Source organism: Solanum tuberosum, unplaced genomic scaffold (assembly GCF_000226075.1).
Source record: "Solanum tuberosum cultivar DM 1-3 516 R44 unplaced genomic scaffold, SolTub_3.0 scf00250, whole genome shotgun sequence".
In the NCBI taxonomy this organism is placed as follows: Eukaryota; Viridiplantae; Streptophyta; class Magnoliopsida; order Solanales; family Solanaceae; genus Solanum; species Solanum tuberosum.
In genome coordinates, this window is record NW_006239183.1 from 881,369 (window position 1) to 887,358 (window position 5,990).

Here is a 5,990-nt window from a genome sequence, read left to right on the forward strand (position 1 = left end):
TTTTATAATATTTATATCAATACATGACCGCAACAAATCTGTAAATATCATTTACATTTTCTTTCATGATGAATATTAAAAGTGCTAAATTAATACGAATTTTTGTAACAACAGAATTGCATATGAAAAGGTGGGATAGTAATAACCACTCTTGATATACCTTAATTGTATGCATTAAATTTTGCTATAATATCATAAATTACTGGGCTGGGTCATTATAGTTGTGGACGTGGGCTGGGCATTACTGCAGTTTAATATCATCTGAATTTAATTGGTGACATGTGGGCTGGAGCTAAACAATTAAATTGTGGGTATTTGTTATTTCATTTTATTAAGCTATTATATGGAGGGGAAATTAGGAGAAAGATCCAAAAAAAAAAATGAGAGAAAAGATAATTGCAAATGGTGTCCTTAGAGACATGCCACATCAGCTGTCTCATCATTCAGCTTTATATATATATATATATATATAGATGCTTGGTCAGAAATTGGAGAAATATGAGAAAGATGGTAATGCTGAATTTGTAATCATCAAGGTAATTAAGTAGTATCTATATTAGTTATTTGCTTAGTTAATTATTAACAATTTCAATCGATTTGCATATAGGGAGCTTGCCGTATATTCTCTGCTGGTGGGGACTAGCAAAGGATATATGATGGCCGAAACACAAGTAACTATTTTTTATATATATATATATGTTAGCGGAAATGTGAAATTAAAGAACAAGGAAGAACAACAATATTTAATGTGGTTTGGATCGAAATGATCCTACATCCACCAAAGATCAACTGCACCAATATTTATTTCATTCTGCAAAGAATACAAGTGAAATACTACAAGAGAGAACATCAAATGCCTTAGAAGGTGAGAAGGCAAGTGAGAGTATGTTTTGAAAATAAATTAAGAGCTACCTATTTATAGGAATAAATTCTTCCTATTGATGTCATCCATGACATCACTATGTGTCAAAAATGTCAAGGTTAAATATGTGAAACCATTTTATGATTTACCTAAATTTCACCTACCAAGATACTATCTTTGACTTTTATTTTGTACTAATTATCTTCCTACCAAATCTTCATATTAATTCATCTTCCATTGAGTTTGATTCCACAAGGACCAAACCAACTCTTTCAATCTCCACCTTGGTTGGCGTTCCAAGCATGCGTATAAACAACTCAAGCCAAAACTTCTAAGCTTACTGTGCAATCCCATTGTAAGAAACAAGAAGAATCAAGCCTTTGTTGAACATACTAGCTCCACCTAGCAATTGTTCCCCAAGAGTTGCATCACTTGATGCATACTCCCGCCAAGTCCTTGCAGTGTGCAAACTTGGCAAGCGGGACTATCTTGGTCAACATGTCTGCAGCGTTATCGTCTGTGATAACCTTCTCAACCTTGATAGCTCCCTCTTCTACGACATCTCAAATAAAATGGAATCTAACATCAATGTGTTTGGTGCGCTCATGAAATTTTTGATTTTTAATCAAATGAATACCACTTTGACTATCACATCTTAGAGTTGATTCCAGCTGAATCAAACTCAATTCTGCCACCAAACCTTTCAACCAGATTGCTTCTTTCACTGCCTCTGTTGCAGCTATATATTCTGCCTCTGTTGTAGACAAAGTGACAATCGACTGTAAAATTGATTTCCAACTAACATCACTACCAATGAGAGTAAAAGTATATCCAGTTGTGGACCTCCTTCTATCAAGATCCCCTGCATAGTCAGATTCTACATAACCGAGAATTGAAATACCTTCACTTTTTCGGAAGGTTAGGCCAACATCAGGAGCTCCTTTGAGATATCTCAATATCCACTTCACAGCTTTCCAATGCCTTTTTCCTGGAATTTCCATGTACTTGCTTACCACACTTACAGATTGAGCAATATCTGGACGTGTGCACATCATAGCATACATAATGCTGCCAACTGCGCTCGCATAAGAAACCTTTGACATATGCTCCACCTCATCCATAGACTGGGGCATTTGTAACTAAGAAAGCTTGAAATGAGAAGCTAACAGTGTACTTACAAGCTTGATCATATGCATATTGAATCTCTCAAAAACCTTTTCAATGTACCTCTTTTGAGAAAGATGTACAACACCGTCTTCTCTTGAAATCTCCATGCCAAGGATTTTCTTTGCAACTCCCAAATCCTTCGTGTCAAATTCCTTGCTCAATAATTTCTTCAAAATATTTATCTCTATGATGTTGTTAGCAACAATAAGCATATTATCAAAATACAACAATATATAAATCATAGAGTTACCAGACATCTTCTTATGATACACACAACTATCAAATGCACTTCTCAAAAATCCATGTGTAGTCATGAATGCATCAAACCTCTTGTACCACTGTCTAGGGGATTGCTTCAAACCATACAAAGACTTCTTCAGTTGGCATACATGATCTTGTTTTCCTTCAGCTAGGAAACCTTATCCATATAGATTGTCTCTTTTGATCACCATGTAAGAAAGCAGTTTTGACATCAAGCTGTTGAAACTCTAAATCAAATTGTGCAACCAATGCTAGTAGCACGCGAATTGAGCTATGTTTCACGACTGGAGAGAAGATCTCATTGTAGTCAATTCCCTCTTTCTGGATAAAACCCTTTGCAACCAATCTCGCCTTGAACCTAGCATCTTCCACTTCAAGAATACCCTCTTTCTTTCTGTAGACCCATTTGCATCGAAGAGACTACCCATCATGGCTAACTGCCATTGTGCAACATCTTTGCAAGAAGTTTCTTCAACATACGAGGAGGGCTCGAGATCATTAATCTCTTCTTCTGCAGCTACGAATGCATATGCAATAAGATTTTCTTGCTCTATAAGACGTTCCGATTTCCGTAATTGTCTTTTGTCCCTTCCCTTCGCAATTGTGTATGGTTCATTGACAGCAAGTTCTTCAAGATCTGTATCTTTTGACTCATCAATTTGAGTCTCTTGATCTCGTTCCTTGGTAAGCTCCACCGGTAGCTCCACCTGTTCATTGTTCTCGTTTCTAGATAACTCCACAGAAACTTTACGAGGGTCAAGTATAGAGGGCTCATCAAAGGTAGCATCTCCACTAACTACAAATTTGAGTAAGGAAAAACACCAAAGTTTGTACCCTTTTACTCCATCTACATACCCTACGAATATGGCCTTTGGAGCCCTTGGTTCAATTTTTCCTTCATTAGCATGATAATAAGCTGGACACCCAAATATTTGCAAGTATGAATAGTTAGAGGGTTCACCTGACCATACCTCATTCAGAGTCTTAAAGTCAATCGTTGATGCTGGAGATTGATTGAAAATATGAGAAGCAGTATGAACTGCTTCAACCCAAAATACTTTGGACATCTTGTCTTGTAAAAGCATACAACGAGACTTCTCAAGAAGAGTTCTGTTCATTCTCTCGGCAACTCCATTCTGTTGTGGTGTGTGCCTAACCATCTTATGTCTTGCGATCCCATGAACCTTGCAGAAATCATTGAACTCTTCACTGCAAAACTCCAAGCCATTTTCTGTGCGAAGATACGTGATTTTTCTCTCTATTTGATTTTCAACCAAAATCTTCCACTCTTTAAATGCTTCAAAAGCATCACCTTTTGCCTTTAAGAAATGCACCCAAACCTTTCGTGAAAAATCATCAATGAATTTGAGAAGATACCTCTTTCCTATCTTCGATGGAAGCTTAGAGGAATCTGAATGGATGTAGTCTAGCACCCTTCCCGTCTTGTGCTTGCCAGTGCTGAAGTTGACCTTTCTCTGCTTCCCTAAGACGCAGTGCTTACAAAATTCAAGTGTGCTGATCTTCTTACCATTCAAAAGGTTGCGATTGCTCAACATCTCCAATCCTCGTGCGCTCATATGGCCTAAATCATGTGCCATAATTTTGCCTTGTCATCATTAGATAACTGCAATGTAGGTGTATTTACAGAGCCAATAATGGTGCTTCCCGCAAATTTGTAGAGTCCATCTTCCAACTTGGCCTTCAACATGACTAAAGACCCTTTAGTCGCTTTCATAGTTCCTCATTCACTCATGTACTTGTAGTCTTGTTTATCCAAAGTAGCCATGGAGATCAATTTTTTCTTCAAATCAGGAACATGATAAACTTCTGTAATAGTGCTCACGATTCCATCATGGCAGCGAACACGTATTGAACCAATGCCAACTATTTTACAAGTTACATTATTTCCCATTAATACGGTTTCTCCACTTATTTCATAGTTGTTGAATCAATCTCTTCGGAATGTCATATGCAGAGTATAACCAGCGTCTAAGACCCATTTATTGTCATAGACTCCACTATTGCATGATGTTGTTAGTACATAATCCTCATCACAATCATGTACTTGCTCAACAATGGATGCACTCGCCTTTTCTTTGGACTTTGACATAAGGCAATCTCGTTCAAAGTGCCCCTTCTTGTGACAGCCCCAATACTCCGCATTCTTCTGGTTCACATGAGACTTTGATTTGTACTTTGATTTGCTCTTTCCCTGTTGGCTAGTACGACCTCTCACAAAGAGCCCACTAGCTTCGTCACCTTTGTCTCCTTCAAAATGCATCCGCACATCACAAGAGTTAAGTGCTCGCCGCACTTGCTCAAGAGTGATAGGTTGTTTGCTAAACATCATTGAATTCTCAATATCACGATATTTTGATGTCAATGAAAATAGCAAAACACATGCTAGCGTCTCCTTATCCTTTTTAATTCCATCAGTCTGTAAGTCCATCACAAGTTTGTTGAATGCATCTAGATGGTCTTGCAACAAAGTACATGAATCCATCTTAAATGTGTAAAGACGCCATTGTAACAACATCCTTGTTGTCACTGACCGGTCCTGGTAAAGCCCTTCCAGCCTTTTCCATAACTCTTTGGTCGTCTCCTTGGTACTTGTACTCACTTCACAAAGTACGTTAGGTGCAAGGGACAGTTGGATTACACTTAATGCATCTCCTTCAATCTTCTCCTTGTCAGAATCCGATATCTTATCGGGGTACTTTCAGTCAATAGCATGGATTGAACCTTCCCTCCGCAGTAACGCCATTATCTGGATCTTCCAGATATTGAAGTTGTTGCACCCACTAAATCTATCAATTTCAAACTTCATGGAACTCATCTTTACTTGTTCTTCCTCTTCTACTACAATGTATTTGGAAATACAAAAAACCAAAGTAATTCTTTTCTGATGTGAAAGTTCAGACTATGCTGCAACCACAGAGCATACTCAGACAAAACCTTGGCTCTGATACCAATTGTTAGCGGAAACGTGACATTAAAGAACAAGGAAGAACAACAATATTTAACGTGGTTCGGATCAAAATGATCCTACGTCTACCAAAGAACAACTGCACCAATATTTATTTCACTCTACAAAGAATACAAGTGAAATATTACAAGAGAGAGAACATTAAATGCTTTAGAAGGTGAGAAGGCAAGTGAGAGGATGATTTGAAAATGAATTAAGAGCTACATATTTATAAGAATGAATTTGTCACGCCCCGAGCCTACACCCTGGATGTGGCCGGCACTCGAAGACCATTGCTGGCCCCAAGTGAACCCTTGGCCTGACTTACTTAACTCAGCGGAAACTTAACTCAACGGAATAACTCCATGCAAAGAAAGGTCATAAAGCAACCTAACTGATAAAATTGATCAAAAAGGCAACTCGAGTCTCAAAATAGAATACATATATATATACATAGATTAGAGACTCAATACTAACTGACTGATTGTCTATGAAGCCTCTATAACACTGAGATGGATGTTGGGACAGACCCCGCAACATCCTAATAAAACAAAACTAGGAACACAAAATAACAGAGTCCTCCGAAATGCAAAGAGGCTCACCACTGACTTTGGAGTGCTCAACTGGATCAACGGCGTGCTGGATGCTGATCCTGGGTACTTGCGTCTGCATCATAAATAAGATGCAGGCCAACTGGCATCAGTACATGGAATGTACGAGTATGCGAGCTGGAAA

At 38.1% G+C, this 5,990-nt stretch overlaps 1 pseudogene; it reads left to right on the forward strand.

The window, feature by feature from the left end:
- The first annotated feature begins 473 nt into the window (after window positions 1-473).
- Window positions 474-5,990, forward strand: part of LOC102581465 (3-hydroxyisobutyryl-CoA hydrolase-like protein 5) — a 9,412-nt pseudogene continuing 3,895 nt past the window's right edge.